This window comes from Meleagris gallopavo, chromosome 2 (assembly GCF_905368555.1).
Source record: "Meleagris gallopavo chromosome 2, MGAL_WU_HG_1.1, whole genome shotgun sequence".
NCBI lineage: Eukaryota > Metazoa > Chordata > Aves > Galliformes > Phasianidae > Meleagris > Meleagris gallopavo.
The window spans coordinates 25,088,745-25,108,999 of NC_139405.1; the positions used below are offsets into that span (position 1 = coordinate 25,088,745).

General features: G+C 43.0%; 1 long non-coding RNA gene across 10 annotated transcripts in view; it reads left to right on the plus strand.

Annotated features, from left to right (window-relative positions):
• The first annotated feature begins 10,389 nt into the window (after positions 1–10,389).
• LOC146544905 (uncharacterized) overlaps positions 10,390–20,255 on the plus strand; it is a 48,709-nt gene continuing 38,843 nt past the window's right edge. For all 10 annotated transcript variants that reach the window (XR_014881999.1, XR_014882001.1, XR_014882000.1 and 7 more), the window contains exon 1: positions 10,390–10,551. This is a non-coding gene — a long non-coding RNA (uncharacterized LOC146544905). The remainder of the gene's footprint in view (positions 10,552–20,255) is intronic.

The window sequence follows — 20,255 nt, forward strand, 5'->3', positions numbered from 1 at the left end:
AGGAAAAGCAGAGGGAAGATGCACAGAACAGTCATCCAGATGGCATTCCACAACCTGAGAAGAAACATCTTGACCCTTGAATCTGGGTTAAACTCAACAGATGCCAAGCCCCCCAAAATAAAGAGCTATCGCAGCTGATGAGAGAGGAGAAGCAGTAGGACTTGGGTAACAAAAAGTATCCGAATATATTTGAATATATTTCCCCGTAGAAAACCAGGCTAGTGTCACTCGTAGAAGACCGCTTCTTAAAAAAAAAAAGAAAAAGTGTTCTCTGCATTAGGCATGTTCCCCTTCAGCTGTAAAATGTTTCCTCTGGGTGATGGGTTATGCTAGCAGGAAGGGATTGGAGCATTCAGCCGGTGCTGTGCCCTGCCAGAGCCCACGTGCTAAAAGACCTGCTATTTTTCCCTGACTCTGACTTCAATTAACGTACTTTTAAAATGATTAAACATATCATGCTGTGACTTCTAAAATGTCAACAAGCTTCTAAACTTGGGAGACAGGAATGTAATAAAATAGGTAATAGGAGATTCAATAGTTAATAGAGGCCCTGAAGTGTGAGTGTATACAGTAACTGTATATTGGAAACTGTGCAAATGAAGATGGCTTAGTATTGCAAACTGAGGAAGAAAATTGTTTTTAATTAGCACCTTCATAAGAACTGCTGATTAATACTGTTTGGTTTGGTGAAAAGCTTTCAGCTGAGTAATTTGTACAGCCATTACAACAGTTTTGTTAGACCAGGACTCCTGTTGTTAAACACAAACAGCAGATGATAATGGTGGAAGATGAGTTTGTCATGTAACAATTTACCTTATTGAAAAAAGCTTTATATAAAACCCAATACAGTAGGTACCAGCAGAAATCACATATTTTAAATCCTTTCAAGATTGCAGTGTGCTATGCTAGTGTGTTTTTTTTCACAGACTAGAAACAGATTTTTTATCATTTATAAAATTATATATACAATTTAAAGGTGTTGTAGCATGGACAGACCACTTTACTGGTAATGCTTTGCATCAGGACAGCAAAGTGCTAGCATATTCAAACACTTTTGAAGTAGACAAAGTAGGTCTAAAAATTGAAAGGTAATTAAGTAATATTGTTCACATGCAAATGCATGTTTGTGCATTGTGCGCTGAAATTGCATTTGGTGTTTGTGCAATGTCTATCATTTATACGAAAGGTTTTAAGGAGATTTCTCCCAGGTTAACTACCGCTCACTGCTTTTCCTTACCATTCTTTTCATCTGACAACAAAAAATTAAAACCTGTTATCTATGTCTCGATAATCCAGAAGCATACGTGTATCAGTGGCCCGGATAGGAAATTTAGTGCGGTTTGTAGAAACAGAAGGATTTTATTAAATGTGGTAACAATGAAGGAATATCTGCGCTAAATTATGACGCTAACCAAGGATGGTAAGATCTGTAAATTATTGGAGTGCTATAATAGAACATGAGAGTTTTCCTTTAGACAGGCCTTCGGGGTAATAACAAGGGTTGAGACTCACGACAGTGCCAAATAAGCTTTAGACAGCATAATAGTCTGCAAAGAAAAGCCACAGAGCACTAATGTAAAAGAAGAGCTGTCCACCACATGCAGTAAAAATCACCAAAGGTCATTTTATGGTAGCAATTGTGACATAAAATTGGTGGTCATGCTACATGTCTAATACTCAGCACAGCTTTATAAATGATGGGCCCCTAGCGATGGCTGTCATTAAGTGCTTTCATCATAATAAACTTTAAACTGTTGGCTTTATGAATCGCCAGCCAGCTTCAGCTGTTCGTTGGATGGAGCTTGCAGTGCCTTAAGTGTGACAAGGCCTATTAGGAACTGCAACCATGTTTCAAGCGTACTTGGCTTTCCCACTCCTGGGGTGATTGCTGCCTATTAAATGGCATCTGGGAAGATTTTCCTCCAGCAATCTCTGATCAAGAGCTTTTTTGGGCTTTGACCTGCATTTCCTTCAAGACTTTCTCTGAGGAGTTTTATAAGAGCAAAACTCCAGAGGATTTATAGCCACTTCTGATTAATACCTTTTCAGTTTTTCTAGCAACTCTCCCACTGCTACATGGAGAAAAGCTTTCATTGTTCCTAAGGTGCTTATTTGTGACCTTTTCTCTGCTTTCTGATTCCCTCTAACATGTTCTCAGTGAAATCCTTGGTGTGCAACCAAGACGGTCGCTGAAGTTGCTGCAGTTTTGTGTGGAGTGGCTCTGACAGTTAAAAAATAAAATGAATTTGGAGTGAACTCCTCCCCTTTCCATTCTGACGGTGGTCTCGCAGCTCGCAGCTCGCGGGTAACAACGCGAACGGTGCCAAATCCCTGTTGTAAACAGCATATGTGCCATCAAAGGTGGAAGGACTGCTAATTCCTTGGGCTTCCAGCTGAGGGAATGCAGATAGGTAATTGTAACGTGGATTTCTTCTTCGAGATGTGCCACCCAAAGAAGCAGCCATCGCGGCCCGCTCGCAGGCACAGAGCTGGGCCCAGGGCCCACCCTCCCTGTAGCTGTGGGCAGGCAGCGTAGGCTGGGGGCACATCCTGACCCAGGTATGGCAGCACTGAGCTCACAGTCCCCTCATACCACGACCTGGGAGGAGGCTCCCCCCCTCCGTGTCCAGGCTGTTGCTAGCCAAACCCACTTTCAGCTTGGCAGTCAAGCAGCCCCAGATATGGCCCCGTTCCTGCAGTGCTGAGAGTAGCCATGCTGCTGATAAAATGTGGAATCACACATAAAGATTTCATGGGCTAGAGATTACATTTTCATCACCCTTATGCATATGAAGTCTTTTAATTTCTATAAATCTTACAGTGACTAAGAATTAAATCATACTAGTGTGAATAATAAATGTTTAGGGATCACTCATCTAAGAACATGTAGTATTTAATTTACAAGGACTATACATTTTTCAAACCTCTTAACAAGGAACTTTAAGCACTTCTTGAGGTTTGAAAAAAAAAAAAGGGTCTGGAAAGCAAAAATGCTTTATTTTTTCCCAGGATCCTGAATGAGTGACTCAGGAAGTACTGAAATTGCAAAAGCCTTCTGTGTAAGAACCTGGCTAATACTCTTATTCACATCTTTTTTAATCCAGGTAACATAATAGTAGAAGTGTCAGATGCATGTCTCAGAGATGGACTATTAAAAATAAATAGCAAAACCTCTGAGAAATTAGCATTTGAATCCAGCCAGCAGCTCCTTGAGGTTCTTGGTCATGGATCAGGGTTCCCAAAGTTTAAGTTGCTGTCATTGACCACATCAGCCCCAGAGTTATCCCAAATGGGAGGAGAGTGCCACAGGTTTAGCCGCAGCCCTAGTCTTGTTTCCTGTGGGAAGCAAATGTACAAAAGGAGATTTTTTTTTTTTTTTTGTATTTTCTGAAATTCTTTAGTTTCTAAAGAAATTTGCAAGATGAATAGTAAGTAAAGTACCTCCAAACAATATTTTCAGAATATTTGCATTTTAATGGTAATTCACCTGTAAGCAGCACAGTACTTTGCATGTTCAGAATGCTTTTTGTCAGTCACCAAAGAGCAGCATGGGCTGGTACATCAGGAAATGGTTTCCCTTCTCCTACATGAGGAAACTGAGGCAGAGATGTGAAGTAACACACACACAAAGACTCTGCAGGAGACGGTATCAAATTGCTTTTATAATGCAAGTCTCAGTAACGGTTCTTCTTAAACAACAGACCTTCATCCATCCATCCATCAGTCTTTACCTTTATGCAAGATATTAGGATACCCCGGGAACTGCAGTTTTTACAACATCAGATATCATCTGAAATTCCCTGAGCTGGTTGCTGTTCTTCCTGACATGCTATCAGTACCAACCAGTGTTTTCAGCAGAAGTGCTGAAATACAGGCAGACACCTACAATGCAGCAGAAGAATTTTAATTAGTCGCCTCCCTTCCTCTTAAGCATTTCAGCAACAAGCTGATGATTTTCAAGGATTGGGAAAGAGCACTGAGGAAAACACATAGAACGCATAGAATTTTGTTATATTTCTTCAGAAGAAAAAGGCTGGTTGTTTGGAGAGTACTCTGATGATTGCTCCTTCAACTTTGTGCTGTTTTTAGTGCTATGCTGCTTTTTGGGATGGGGAGGATGTGTTTGGGTGAGAGTGGATCTCGATAAACTCTTTACTCTCTCTTTAGAAAACCTACAGAGATGTTTTGGGCCATCTTTTTGGTGACAGAAGTCTGTAAGCAGTTGCTTTTCCACTAGAATCTTTAGGGATCCATCGTTAAAGCACTTTCTTTGTGCATCACAGCAAAGATGTTAGCAATGTGGAAATGGATTCAATAACTGACACCAATAGTTAAAATGATGACACAACAGGAAGCAAAATGGTGATTTAACCTTCCGTTCCCAGCACTGAGCAGCCTGCCAGCTCCACAGATTACTCTGGAATGGGCTGGGCCTTTTGTCCCCGATGGGAGTGAATCAGTAGTAGGTCAGTTGTGCCTTGTCTGTCAGGTACCCACCCTGCAGCAAGGTGCTGCCATGTACGGTGGGCAGCAAAAAAGGAGTTGTGTCATTGGCACCAGCACACTGGGTATTCACCACTGAGGCAGAAAGATAAGCAAAAACATGGGAAAAGAGTTCATTATGGAAATAAAGCTCACGGGAGAGCACAGAAACAAAGAGCCATGTTTTATAGTGGTTTGTGCACTGCAGAGAGCAGAACCAAAAGGGAAGAGCCGGAATAAGTGTTCCTCATCCAAGGAAGAGATACTATAGCAAAAATCATTTGGAAAAGTGTTTGGCTCAGTGGCAGCCCTTCTGAAGCCCTTCTGAAGCACTTCCAGAGATATTTTCAGCTATGAGCAAGCAGAGGAATGTTGCCACCGGGCAGGGATTGCTGCCAAACAATGAAAGGTGAAAAGGATGCCTACTGCTGAACCCCAGTCCATTTCAGATCAATTTTGGCCTGTTATTTTCTAGGTTGTCAGAACACATCGCTGCTGTAGGTGCTGTAACACATGGGCTGCATCCCATCCTCATCCTCCATGCCAGAGCAGCAAGGGTGGGAGGTTTGCTTCTGAGACCTAAGGGCTGAGTACAGGGAAGAGCACCTCCTGTCTTGGGGTATGGCACTCAGAATTCCCAATGTGTGCTCTGAAATGATGAATGAGAGCTACGTAGTTCCATTTGGGTTCGTTATAGAAGATGGACTGTGCACGCTTCTAGCAGGCATGGTGATGGGTGAGAGAGCTCTTCTGCAGCTGGGCAGAAGGTTGGCCTTGCAGCGGAGCAAGACCAGCGTAGCAAGGAGAACAGATAAGACTGCTTAAAAACATTTCCAAAATTAACACAATGTCTACTATCCTGTGCCTAACACAATAACAAACACAGCAGAACAGCAGCCGCTGGGAAGCCCCTAGCACATCCATGAGAGCAAGCTGTGTGTGCTCACTAGGAAAGGTGAAAACGGAAGGAGCGGCAGGGGAAGGGCATGCTGAGTGCTGGGGTCTCAGCCCTCCAGTACATCTGCTTGCCTGGGCTCCAGAGCGCTGCATTAAAGAAGGGTATGACTGTAAAGCAACTTACAGCTTTGCTTGCAATCTACCCCATGCTAATGAGGTGATTTGGAACGCATTTTTCCCTAGGTAACCACCAGCAGGAAGGGGGCATGTTGTAGCCATGTGGCCATGCTCTTACTGCTTCTGGATAGGATTCCCCTCCCCCAGGACTGCCCTCCATTTTACCTGGTACTTCAACACACAGCACATCCATCCTGCCCAAGTTAACACCTGCTTGAGCAGTTCAGATCATTGTTCAGAGATCTGAGTTGCAGAAGCAACATTTCCTAGTGCTATTTTGAGGCTAATGTGTACAGCCTAAACAATCATTTGTTTATCTGTCTATTCTAGTGGCTTTCTTCCTTCAGACTTCTATCTGAAAGGTGATGTAATGCACCTTTTAAGAGCTATTGCACAATTATGGCTTAAAATTCATCCACATGGTACTAGAATACTAGTACTGGGGGGAAAAATGATTTAAAAAAAACCCTGCATTCATAAAAACTGCACACCAAAGTCTTTATTATTCCCCTTTGAAGATTTCTTACCTTTCTATGGCACAGAAGGAGGAATAAGTTTAACACTTACTGGTGGATCTGAGCACATTTTCAGAATAGGGCATATACAGGGAAATCAGAATATTCAGACATCTGTGAACTGGAGGACAGCTTTCCCTCAAAGTGTTGAAAAATGTTCTTTCAAGTGAAGAAAAAAATCTTGCATTAAATTTTTAAAAAATATTGAGATAGCAATATGGTGACACGGTGGAAGGAAGGGACCTCAAGAGGTTAGAAAGGTGGGCCCAGATGAACCTGATGAGATTCAACACGGCAAAGTGCAAAGTTTTGCACTTGGGCTGGAGGGATCCCAGGCATCCATACAGACTGGAAGGAGCAGTCCTTGAGAGCAGCCCTGTGGAGAACGACCTGGGGGTCTTGATAGATGAAAAGCTTAACATGAGCCAGCAATGTGCTCTTGCAGCTCAGAAAGCAAATGGTAACCTGGGCACCATCAAAAGAGGGGTGACCAGCAAGGACAGGGAGATGATTGTCCCCCTCTACTCTGCTCTTGTGAGGCCCCACTTGGAATACTGCGTCCAAGTGTGGAGCCCCCAGTACAAGAAAGACAGGGAGCTGTTGGAGAGGGTCCAGAGAAAGGCCACAAAGATGATCAGTGGACTGGAGCACCTCCCCTACAAAGACAGGCTGAGAGAGCTGGGCTTGTTCAGCCTGGAGAAAAGAAGGCTGTGGGGTGACCTCATTGCAGCCTTTCAATACCTAAAGGGAGCCTACAAACAGGAGGGGAATCAACTCTTTGAAAGGGTTGATAACTGCAGGACAAGGGGAAATGGCTTTAAGTTGAGGGAGGGGAGATTTAGGTTGGATATCAGGGGGAAATTCTTTACAGAGAGAGTGGTAAGGAGCTGGGACAGGCTGCCTAGAGAGGCTGTGGATGCCCCGTCCCTGCAGGTGTTCAAGGCCAGATTGGATGGGGCCCTAGGCAGCCTGATCCGGTATTGAATTTGGAGGGTGGTGGCCCTGCATGTGGCAGCGGGGTTGGAGATTCATGATCCTTGAAGTCCCTTCCAAACCTGGCCATTCTGTGATTCTGTGATTCTATGGTGCTCTGCAATGGATCTTATATGCATGAGGCAACGTCACTGCTATATTCCCGAATTTCTGTTAAAGGTGACTTCCAAAGGCAGATAGACCAGCAGTAATAGCTCAAAACTTTGCTTTCATGAGGGATGTCTATAGGTACATTAGCTGCCAGCTAGCTAGGAGCCCAGCTGCAGCAGGGCTGTACCTCTGTTGACCTCAGCGTGCTATGATGAGGAACACGCTCAGGCTGTTTGTGCCTCCTCCCCTGGCTCTGGACATCCATATTACGAGCAGTGAAAGCCCCGTTTTTCCTCTGAAAAATGTTCATTCTTGGCCTATGTGAGATTTTCTGGTTTTTTTGCAGAGAGGAAGAGCCTAAGGCCAGTCTGCTTATAAATTCCAGCCTTTCCATGTGAGCTTCAGAGTCTGATGAGTTGGTTGTGTTACTGCATGCTCAGGGGTACACGTGGAAGGTGATGAGCTGGTTTTTCCATGCCACAGACCTGTGCTAAGCAGCAGGATCAGGCTGAACCTTCTCTTAGCAAAAAGATTGCTTCTAGTCTGTGTTTGAACATACATCCTCATAGGTTGGCCTTGAAGACGCAATATTTTGTGTGCAAAACCATAACCAGTCAACTGCAGATTCTCCTGTGCTGGACATGCCATTTTTCTCTGCCAGTTTAGATGGAAAGTAACTCAGAAACCTGTGCCTTGTACTGGTGCAGTGAAAGGTAATTACCCTTCCTAAAGGAAAACACAACTGCACAAACCTCCATTTAGCTCTTAAAAGCTTGCTCTGATAATTGTCTTAAAACCAATCTGAAAATGCGAACCATTAGAAAGCATTACACCAGAGCCCATTCATACTGCTTATACAGTAAAAGTTTATTTGTAGAAGCAATTGCAGTGTCTATCTCATTTAGACCCCATAGGACCTTCCTATATGGCCCTCTGACTTCATGAGAATAGAGGCAATTCTCTCTGGGCAGCTATGTATTACAAAGGAAGCCACCACCACTGTGAGTAGTATTATCTTAACAAAAATATCCCTGCTGTTGCCCAAACCTTGACCTACTGTGTAGTTCTTTTGCTGTTAACATAACTCACTTGACATCTTTACCTTTGTATACCACTTTGCTGTGGTTCCCTATGACCCTTTTAAAGAACTACAGTGGTGGTGTAGCTTCATTGCAAAGATGAACTGCAAAGCATAGCCAAATTTGGAGGGTCTGAAGGAAAGGACAAAGGGCTACTTGTTACTAATTCATATAGAGCCCGCCCCAAAGAATAACAATGATAGATGCATGGCAGTGAGGACAGTGTATACTCTCTGTCCTCTGCAGGATAATTAAAGTGGGGTGCTCAGGGAAAGTAGAACAGGCAGCACAGAAATGATGATGTTTGATATTTCTGTCCTTCTAATATTTAAAAATAGTTGCTTGCCTTTCTTTATCTTTCTTTTTTTATTTTTCTTTTGTGAAAGATCTGGGAAGGTCTGAAGTTCCAAGTCCAGCCTATGTCTCACATATGAGTAATATCATAATTCAGATTTGTGGGGTCTTGTCAGGCACCTTCCACTGATCCAAACAGAGAAGCACCAGATGCTATCTTCCCCCTCCTTTCTCTTCTTGGTTAAAGTTATGCTAGTTGGATTTTCGGATGGTCTGATCCAACTCTGTTTCCTAGCCCCATGCATTCCACATGGATTATATGCTATTATGCCAGCATCAATAGGATGAGGCAAAAGAGTTGTTTCTAGAGATGAAGGAAACTGGGGATGATGAACAGACAAGCAAATGACCTATTTACAGGATGTTGTGCTATACCTATACTCAAAGGATGAGAGGTGGATTTTTTTTTCTGAAATATAATTAGCAACATAAAGAGATTCTCAGAAGTTCCCACTCTTCAGTCAGTGTTTGTACTCCTCAAAGGTAGTGAGGAAAGTTTCATCCTCTCCTTCCCACAGAACAGGTTACCAGTCACAGTTAACCAGCAAGCCTTATGGCACCAAAATAAAGCCTTATCCTTCCGTTGTTCATTGTGTAGCTGGGTAACATGATGTCTTTGGAGCACAACAGTTGCAGTGTTGCTGATGAGTATTGAAAATCTGCTTGTGCATATTATCATAGAATTACAGAGTGGTTTGGGCTGGAAGGGATATTAAAGACCTGCCATGGGCAGGGACACCATCTACCAGTTTGGGCTGCCCATCCAGCCTGGCCTTGAACGCCTCCAGGGATGGGGCATCCACAGCCTCTCTTGGCAGCATGTTCCAGAGCTTTTCCATCCTCATAGTGAAGAATTTATTCCGAATGGCTAATCTAAATCTACTCTCTTTCAGCTTAAAACCATTACCCTTTGTCCTATCCCTTGTCCCTATCCCACTCCCTGGTAAAGTGTCCCTCCCCAGCTTCCCTTCAGGACCCTTTAGGTACTGCAAGGCTGCTATAAGTTTTCCCTGTATCCTTCACTTCCCCACGCTGAACAACACTAACTCTCTGGGCCTGTCTTGTTATCAGAGGTGCTCCAACCCTCTGATCGTCTTCAAGGCCTCCATAGAGCCCACTCAAACAGTAGGAAAGATTTGGATCTTTCTTGTGCTGGGCATCCCAGAGCTAATCACATGCTGTGGTTTTGTTTCTCAAAATTATCAGACACCTCATATGAAAGATCTTGAGTAACAAGGTGTTTGCTGTCACCAGCCACTTCATTTGTTCCTTTACAGTAACTCCTGTGTAGTACTGAGACAGATCCCTCAGGACCTGCCCTACCATTAGGATTCTCCGTGACTGTTTCTACCCTACTGAAAAAACAGGCTCGGTCTGAAAAAAAAGTCTGCATCACTGACATAGCCTCAGGTTCATTACAATACCAAATGCTAGCAGCAGAATCCTCCTCTGAAAAATACTGTCTCAACAGGAACTGGTTGGTTCTCAAAGGGCCTCCTGAGTTACATGAGTAACTGTATTCATTTGACAGGGAGAAACCTCTTACATATTCACCCTATGTTGTGGAGTCAGGGAGAAGAATGAAGGAGTTTCTGGCCCGAGGCTCTGCACCTGATCAGTCACTGACCAATTGATCGATGCAGGTAAGGGAGATGGGTAGCACTTGCTGAGCTGTGTTTGATGAAGCAGGGTGGTGCTCACACAAACCAGTGTCAGCTTTGCACAAAGACAGTGCTGGAAGGAACTCTTGGCCAAGCAGGTTTCTGTTTACTGACTCAGTACAGTTGTGTGTTGCAACAGTGTTGCTGGGAAACTGCCTGCAGGTGGGTCTGGTGGGATCCAACCAGATGTAGCATGCCAGGTGCAGCCTCGCCAGCTCTAACTGCAAACTTGGGGCACCCATGAAGAATGGGGCTCTGGGTGCAGGGGTCCTTCAGTGGATCTTTAGGGGACTGTAGCAGCAGGTGAGTGTATCGTTATATTTTCTGAAGTTCCGTTTATCTGGTCTTTGAACAGTCCTGAGAATTGTAGGGATGCAACACTTTCCCTTTTCACTCCAGGTCAGAGTGTCCCTCACTCTGACCCATAAAAAAACTCTCTTCATGCTGAGAAATCCATGACACAACCTAGTGCCATGCTGTGCTGACTGCCGAATGTCAGGATGAGTGGCCAGCCCTCCTGCAGGCAACATTGTCCCCACCCCATCCATCCCTAGGGCAGGCCTTTGTTTGTACCCCATGGGAGGAAAATAATCCCTTTGCCTCTGACCACACCTGGATTCAGCCTCCAATTTCACACCTTGAAAAGTGGGCCAATTCTCTGACACTTTTGCAAGAACTAAAGCCAGAGTGAATACAGCTAATTCTCACCGCACTAATTAGGTGGCCAGTTAGCAAGAAGAGAGCTCACCTGTTAGAAAAATGAGAAAATAAGAGAAAAAGAGAGAGAGAAAGGAAGGAAGAAGACAGGCAGAGGGAAAGAAAGAGAGAAAGGAAGAAATTATGGTTCTGAAAAATAATTAAAAAATGAAAATGAAAACACCAAAGGCTTGGTAACTGAGCCCAGGAGGAAGGCTGGAAGCAAGCCCTTCCCAGGTAGGTGCAGAATAGGTGTGAGGTCTGAGTGCTAGAGGGGCACTGGGGACAGGAGGGCAGAGCAAATGCCTGCATGCATTTTCTGGCTTGCTTGGGCTGTGGGCCCTGGGGAACCTTCCACCCAACAAATCAGACAAAGACATTCTTGTTGTTACTCGTGGGAATTCACTGGTTCAGAGAAATGCCCTGAAAATATGTTGAAACCCAGTTATGTTGTCTCGGAAAAACACAAATGTCTCCTCTAGTGCTTCACCAGCCCTAGCCAAAAATCAGTGTTTTCCTCAGTGTATTTAGCAATCAGGTGCTTTCTCCCATCCCCCCCGAAGAGAAAGAACATCTGCTCTAGATTACTCGAAATAAAGGGGACCCAAACCTGTAAGTATGGTTTTCTGAGCTTCTCCTACACAGAGAGCCAGGGCCATGGAAACACCAGACTAAGAGGCTTAGAGTAAATCCTGGCAGTCTCAGTGCTAGGAACTCTCCCACTGATAAACAAAGCCCAATAAATAAGTTTGAGACAAAAACTGAATGAGACTGTGACATTGTTGAGCAGTTAATTAGGATCCCTCTAAGCATTTGTGCAGCAAAGAACAAGAAAATTAAAGAACTTAAAACGTGTGTTGGCAAGAGTGCAAATGTCCTAAAAGTAAACACTGCTGTTATTATTAGTAGTAAAAATAATATTAATTAGTTGCATTACAGTAGCACCTAGTGGTGCTTCTGGATCTCATCCCCCAAGCGAGTTCAAGGTCCCTAAAACAAAAAGGTCTAAAATAGAAATGGTGTGTATTTGCATTTGAGTGCATATATATGTCATGTGGATGCATAACATAGAGATAGATACACACAATTCATAAGATGAAGAAACCCCAGTACATGGAGATCAGGATAGAGAATACTTTGTAATTTGACTTCTCTTGTTCCTATTTTTTGTGTTACTATGGCACAGCTTTTTGCAGTTGCTGCTTGTGATGTACAGCCTATGGAACTGTAGTAAGAGTGCAGGAGTCAAAGAACATACGTACACATGTGTGTGTATTTATATATGCATGTATATATATAAACATATAGCATGTATATATATATTTATGTTTCCATTCATACATACATTCACATACAGACGGAGGTGTTTCCTTCTGACTCAGATAACACAGAAAGCTTTGCTGAAAAAACAAGCCCTACCCAACAGCTCCATTTCCTCACCACAAGCCAAACTACTGCTGTCCTTTCTGTGCATGCGTGGACAGCACATATGTTTTGGAGCAGGGAGCATCTCCCAACTTTGTGTTATCAAATCCTCCCTTAGGAAAGTCACAGTTAAATGCTGCCCTCAGCTTAGCCAGCACCATGTTGCCTTAGAGGTAACACGTTTTGGTTTCTGCAGCTGCTACTGACCTCTGCTAAACCAATCCAAATAACGAAAACATCTCTCCTTTTATTTTCCAATGTTAATTTGCATCCTATAAATGGGAGAGGCAAAGACCCCAATGACACACAGCTAAGCATAACTTTGGTTTCATTAGCACATGGGAACTAATTTGTTAATGTGCTGGTGCCTGGATTTCCTAAGAAAATGAGCTCCTACAGCTTATCTGGGTTCCTATTTCAAACAGAACACTGCTGAGATTTGGAGAGAAAAAAAAAAACACCTACCGTAGTTTTACCATAAAATAGCAGCAGCAGGAGCATTGCTGTCCTGAGATTTTCAATGCTGACATTGCACGGCAGGTTTGGGCATCAATTTAACATCCAGAGTCCTGCTTCGTTTGAATGATAATTTCATTAGATTAGTTTGTAAACTTTTAATGCAGGTCGTATTATATGTCTAGAAGAAACAATTTGTGTGACAGACTATCCTTCATAATCCCCCTCTTCAGACCCCTGGTAACAAAAGGCCTTTAATGCTGAAGATGTTTTGTGGGAGGAGAAACATTTTCCAAACAAACGGTTTCTCCCTTCCAGCCCAGGTAACAAAGAGGCCTTAGGAATTCCTGTGGCCTTGTCAGAGAGGGCCCATTGCTCTTAGAGCCACCTGCTGCTTAAGCCATTGGTCAATAGATTAACTGCTGCTATTACTAAGTGTTTAGAAAAGTAAGTTATGCAGCAGAACAAACAAAATCAACCTCCTTCACACATGTTAATTCAAAATTTAATAAATCTGTGCTGAGAACAGTGAGGCAATGGAGGGAGTGTGGGCTCTTAGTATGCACTGGTCCTCCAAGCAAAGGATTGGGAATCAGCGGAGAAGTCTTCGTGGCATCTCACACAAAAGGATAATGCTCTATTTGCTTTGCAAAACTCCCCTGACGCTTCCCTCCACCCCTCTGCCTTCCTCCTTTTCTTTCGTTTTTTCTGATGCTGCTCTGTGCTGTACATTTTTGGGCAATTTCCAAACCTCAGTCACATCAGATAAGTTCACAATAAGCAGTAATAGTGAAGTAACTTCCCAGCGGAAAGGCTGGAAGCATTCAGATCCTGGCAGAAGCTGCAACACTCCACATCTCTGCCTGTCGTTCTCATTCTCAGTGAAACCAACGTTTTAACTAAAGCGTGTTCCTCCAAAAGAGAAAGCTTTGTGTGTAACTTTGTGCACAGTTGAGGGCTTCACAGCTCCGTGGTTGGCCAGGAAGATATTGGCAGGGGAGCAGAGGAGTTTTGGGAGGCCAGTGCAGATCTTTATCCCCACAGGGATGGCCTGAGCCAAGGCTGGAAAGGTGCTACCTATGTGTCTACAGTTTAGTAAGCACTATAAACCTCTTTCACATACTGGGTATTTCATGGCCAAAAAGAAAAAAAAAAAAAAAAAAATAGGACAGAAAGGAAGAAAAGAGGAAAGAAAGATATAGCAGAAAAAAAGATTGCATAAAAATAAGGATGGAGAAATACTAGATATTTGACTGGCTTGGGTTAGAAGATCTCTCTCATTTTCTCTATTACTATTTCCCATACTGCAAAGTTATTGGTAAAATGCAGTTGTCATTTTCATTTTTGAAAGATTCATAGAAGTTGGAATAAATTTCCATTTCTGCTGTCTATTAACATAGATTCCTTTACAATCCTTCATTAGTAAGTAATTTGTTTCAAATTTATGTCAGCTGTGATTCAAAGCCAAACACCAGAATTGTGGTTGCCCTTGCTTAATTTATAATCATGGACTGGATGGTCCCACTGAGTCTGTATTCCCAAAGGATGCTCGGGAAAGAAAAAGATCCTAAACAACAGCAATTCGTGGACAAGCTTGTCCATGTTTTCCCATTGGGCATCCACAGAGGAGGAAGGAGTGGAGAAATGCACCATAGTATCTTGCTCCTCCATCACACTTCAACACAGGCTGAGCTGTAGCAGTTGGTACTGGTCTTTTCGTCAAGAATATTGACTGCGTTTTGAGGGTCGCTTTTGTGTTGTGTTTTTTTGTTTGTTTTGTTTTGTTTTTGAGGAGGATGATAATGTAAGTGGTTGTTTTGTAAGAGGTCTGTGTTTTCTGTTTGACTACTGACAGCATCATTAATTTGCTGGGTCCCATTCAAATGATTAAGGAGACTCAGGGAAAAGGCAGAAAGGACAGATAACACAGCTGAAATGTTTACTTGGCTAGAAATTAGAGCTGACTTCAGCACCCTGCAAACAGAGGAGCTGCTGGGAGCAGCAGGCCATGGGTGGGCAAAGGAGTGGTGTGAGGATGTTGCATTAGGCCACACAGCAGGACAACACAGATAGGACAAGTATAAACCAGTTTTACCAAGTACATCAAGAATGCTCATGTTGACAAGAAGGGGCAGCATCTCCATTGGAAAAACAAGGTTCCTCCCAGGTAAGTTTTCCATATAGCTTCCCTAGATTCCATTTGCTGGGCTATATTTTCTCTGCAAATGCTTAGGTCTCGGTTTGGCCAAGCCTTCTTTAGGCAGGCATGAAAATAAATGCTGCTGCGAGCCTCCATGCTGTTTCCAGGTCTGCAGGCTCCCACTGCACGCGGCTGCAAATCTCCTGAGAGGAGAATGCAGCAGTAACTCCAACATGTTTTCTTTGCAGACCTTGTCAAGCTGTTTTTACCCTGGTAGGGGAGCATTTAGCCCTCTATGAACATGATAAGATAAATGATTTATTGTGGCATGGTAGGTATTGCAAGGCTAACAGCTGACATCACGGAGCCTGAGCTGATGGTTGTAGCGAGATATTTGGGGCTATCTGTAGAAAGGACATTTATCTCTGATTTCTTGAATAGATGAAAGCTCTTTGCATTGCCACTAACATGTGGAACTGAGTAAAATGCTGAGAACATTTCAGCTGGAGTTCTATCCTTCCTTCTCTCCTCATGTCTTATCATCTCCCTTCTGACAGCCTGGTAAAATCATGGTGGAAAGATAAAAGCAGAAAACCTTGCATAATAAAGAATTGCCTGTGATCTGAGCGGGCAATATTAGGGATCTCTCTGAGTCCAAAATCTATTTTCCTGACAACACACAGTGTAAAGAAGTCCCGACCCAGCACCATACTTCCAGTCTGCAAGGAGCACATGCAATGCTCTCATTCACAGTATCTCTTTCCAAGATGGTGGGTGAGCATCTGCCTTCTCCACTGATACTGAGACTGGTTTGCAGCCTGGCTGTAGCACGAGATGCAAGTGAGCAGAGTCTCATTTGACAGCCATAAACTCGAGGTAATCTACTGTAATGCAGTTAAAATCAAAGCGTTTTCCTGCTTTGTGACATCTCCACTTTCTTCTGCCTGGCGAGGTCAGCTGAATAATATTGTAATTGAGTGCTCTCTGATTCCTTTTCACTTATCTTTAATGCAACATTGCTTTCTGTACACATATTAATTACATAAGCCAAGACAAATTGTGAAGTAAATAAATACATTTTTAAATGTTACTTTATTTGGAAAGTAGGAGACACAGCCTGTTCTTAGACTTGATACTCATGAGACAAATGTTCTCTTACTGCTGTGGTATGCTTAAACGTAACTTAATTCTTCATAATGAAGAACCTCAACTGGTGTTCCTCTATGAGACAAAGAATTTGGTCTGTGTTTGAGAAAAGGTTGATTTTGGATCACTTTCTGTTCTGATTGTGGTACGTGTTACAAGGGGTGCAAAAGCAGTACATGTTATAATCTGGCACTTAAACTGTTTCTATGCTTTTATTGCATTTAGGAAAAAAAAGTCTCCAATCATCCATAGTTAACCTAGGAGAGTATGTTTCCCAGAGTGATGCTTAAATGTTTTAAAAATAATGGGATCATTTGTTTCTTTCACCTTGAATACAAGGCAGAGAGGTTAGAAGGAGAAGCACAGGGGACACAGGAAGTGGCTTATATTGTTATGGTCTCCTTATCTGCTGAGCGGCAGGGAAAGAATCAGAATGATTTCTTGGGTGAAAACAGAGAGAGATTCTCCACTGATGATTGTCCTTCTAAGCCTCTCCTATCACAGGCTAGCAGTTAAAATAATACTCACCTACTGGGCGTCCAGCAGAGTTGATCTACCTTTTCTGCTAGGATGTTCATGTCCAGTCAAGCCTGATTAATCTGTTACAAGTCCTGAATGATCCCAAATATAACACAGAACAGCTACACCTGTTTATCAAGTCAGTTCATTTCCCCTCCCCTATTCCACACTGAAAAGGAGCATTAATTAAAACAGTAAACAAACGAGCGCCTATTCTAAATCAGAGCTGCAGGCAAAGAAGAGATAACTTAGGCTCTTGAGAAGAGGGATTTTCAGTTAATTTATGGAATCTACTGTCACTCTCAGGGCAAGGGAGCTTACTTAGCTGGGAAATTGAAGCAGACAGGCTTTGTCTAAACACTTCTTTTTTTTGACAGAATATCTTTTTTTTTTTATTTTCATTTTTAATCAAGCCTTTTTTAGGGGGGGGATAGAGAGGAGTGGGGGAAGAAATTACTGGATTTTTCCAGTGTTCTGGTGACTCCTTCAGCTTTTCTTTCTCTGCAAGATGCCCAAAAGGTAGAGGAGAGGTGTAAGGAGGAGAGGCAAGGATCTTTAAAAAACACAATGTGAGGAGATGAAACAGTCTGTTAGAAAATTGTTCCCTAGAAACTAACTGCTGTATTCCCATCCACTTTGAGTCTTCATTACTTTGCCAGAATTTTCATCTCGGGTCTGTACCTGATCCTGGACTGGCACTGGCAGGAGCATAAGCTTTTGTCCATTCAGACCCAGTGGCTGCAGGTACCTTGCTGAACAGCCTCAGTTTGATTGCCATTTTGAGAAGCCTGCAGTCCATGGCACACCTATAAGAGCCAGTTGCTCTGTGCAGTATGGATGTGAGTATATGGATAAACTCAAAGGACTGTGACACAGAATTCTGACTGCAGAAATACCCAGAGACTGCAAGGAGAGCACGGGGAATGGGGCAGGTAAAACTCGAGGATGATGCCTGTGTCCAAACCAGCACCAGGGTGAGCTGTGATGTTGAGACCCCAGTCTGCATGAGAAGTTGCACAAGGAAATCACCCAGTGTGGATGCCGCAAGGTCAGGGTCTCTACTTTCATGTGTTTATATATTTTTTTAAGGAAGCATCTGTATTCATTTTTTTAATATGGGGGAAGAACCTGAAGAAAAGCAGGGGCTGCCCCAACACTGCAGGAGACGTGGGGTACAGCCTCCCCAGAAAATGGACATGTGCTTTGCTCTAAATTCCCCATCACAGCAATGCTGCAGAGCTAATTGATCCTGGCTCTCCCACAGCCCTGCAGAACACCCTGACCTCCTGCCTCTGGCAGCTGGGAAGGCCAGGAGGCAGAGCAGCCCGTCTCCCTCTTCATTTTTTAATCAGAAATCCTACCCTGATAAACCTTCCCTGCTGTAGCTCCTGCTGTCCGCTCTCAGGACAAGTTTCAGTTTCAACAAATCACCATTTTCTGTCAAAAAATTCACAACCTGTTACGAGCTGCTTTTCAATTCCAGTACGTAGCTAAAAAGATTACTGCTCTGCCCAAAATAAAATCATATTGGCAAGGAGACAATTTAAACTCCCATCAGCCAGTATTTGTCACGATGAAGGCTGCGTTTCTCAGGAATCATACTATCACGTTGCTTCTTACAATACTGTTGGGACTCTCTCCCTGGGCTAATTAATATATTAGATGTTTTATTTTATTTCAGGCTGAGATTTAGAGTAATTCAGTTTGTGAAATTACATCGAAATTGTAGTTTTCATAAAATCGCAGACAGACCAAAAAAAGTTCTGCAAGTCTTTGTCATTTCAGATGTAAACCTCCTTTAAAGATACGGGAATGCCTTGTACATATTTCAAGTCATCCAGCTTCTTTTCCTGCCACATCCAGTAATCATGTTGACAAATTAATGGTAGAGAATTAGTTGTACATTAAAGATTTAAATTATATTATGCAGCGCATTGTCATAAAATGATATAAAACAATAGGAAAATAAATGTAAATTAATTCAAGTTACTGACATGTAAAACACAGAGTGACATCTGTACACTTAGCAACTTGCGCAGCCGCCGTACTTTTCAACGTACGGTACGTGTGAGGTGCAGGGAGCGGGGGAGCAGGGATGGATGGAGGGATGGGGCTGGAGGCAGCGGTTGGAGATTTCGAGGGGTTGGGCCCAGCGTAACTCCGCTTCTAAACAAACAAATCTGTGTCCAGACTCACCCCTTTGTGCCCCCGAGGGGACACTGGAGAAGGTGCCTTTGTCTGGCGGAATGAATACCCCCTAATGACAATACCAGGGGTTTTGTATTATCCCTCCCTGAACCAAAACCTGCAAGTCCCTGTAAATGCCGAAGTGAAATTGCTTCCAGGGGCACAACCCTTGGACTTTCAAGGGCTCGCACACTACTGTGCAGGCTAATTACATGGACGCAGTTTCCTGGTATGAAGGAATGTGTTACCTGCAGCAACGGGCGCAGAAAATATGGAGAGCGGGAGGCGCACAGAGGAAACAGAAAGCAGCAGTGAATTCCAGCTTCAGCTCAAGGTTTATACCCACAATCCAGACCCATGCTGGGAGACTAATCACTCGGGCCATTCTTCGGGCTGTTGTCCAATCAGCCCGTGAATAGCAAAACTTCACAATGCAGAGTATGAATTAGAGGGGAATAAATGTGGGTGCAGACTTTTTTGCAACAATACCTAACTGGGCCTTTCAGCCAGGACAACTCGTGGACAAAGGCCTGGCGGAAATTGAAGTAACTTTTGGAGGCCCTCGCAGCTCTTGTCAGTAAGAGCTGGCTCTAAAATGGTAGCACTGCCTTCTTTTTGTGCAGACCAGATCAATTGTTCACTGGGGGGGTGGGGGGGGAGAAGTCTTAAAAATTGGACATTTGTGTTGTACTTGCGTTCGAAATCAGGGCTGCTCGCTGAATGAAACCAAATATTTTTGTCTCCTCCTCCTCCTCCCTTTCGTGGATGCTGTAATTATTTAGGCAGTGGCAGAGTGCTTGCATCCCACTGCTCCCACCCCCCGCACTAGAAAGAGAGGAAAGCTTCTTGAGCTATAGAGATGTCAGGTCTGTGTTTTAAAATTTAGCTTTGTTTACCCAACAGAATGGAATTCATTACTGTGCAAAAGTGGTTCAATTTTCTGACCTTTTTTATTCAAAATGTTGAAAGTAGCAAAAAGCTCATTCGAAGGTCACAGGTTTATGTATCTATTCTCTTAAGTGTTTTAGAAATTCATATGGAGGACACTAAAGGTGGAATATGTGAAAACATACTGTTCATTGTTTACCCTAACCTTGCCATGATTATTAGATAAATGAGTGAAGCAAAATGGCATTAAAAGCCATTGTTAACAGTGATTTTTTTTTTTCCTGAAGACTGTTCATTTTTGCCCCTGATCTGCAAAGGTCATTTTCTAATTCTTTTCACCGAGTAGTTTATATAACTTCTGCATTTCAAGTCTATAAAAAGCTTTTGCAGACTTTTCATACTACAAGTAGTAATTTGTTTCATTACCGTTTGAATTTTTATGTGTAATTCCTACAGGCGTTTTGAGATGATATTGTCAGGCTTAAAAGCCGAAAGACTTTTCAGTTTTTTTTTTAAACCCAGATCCATTCTATTAGGATAATTTAAAATT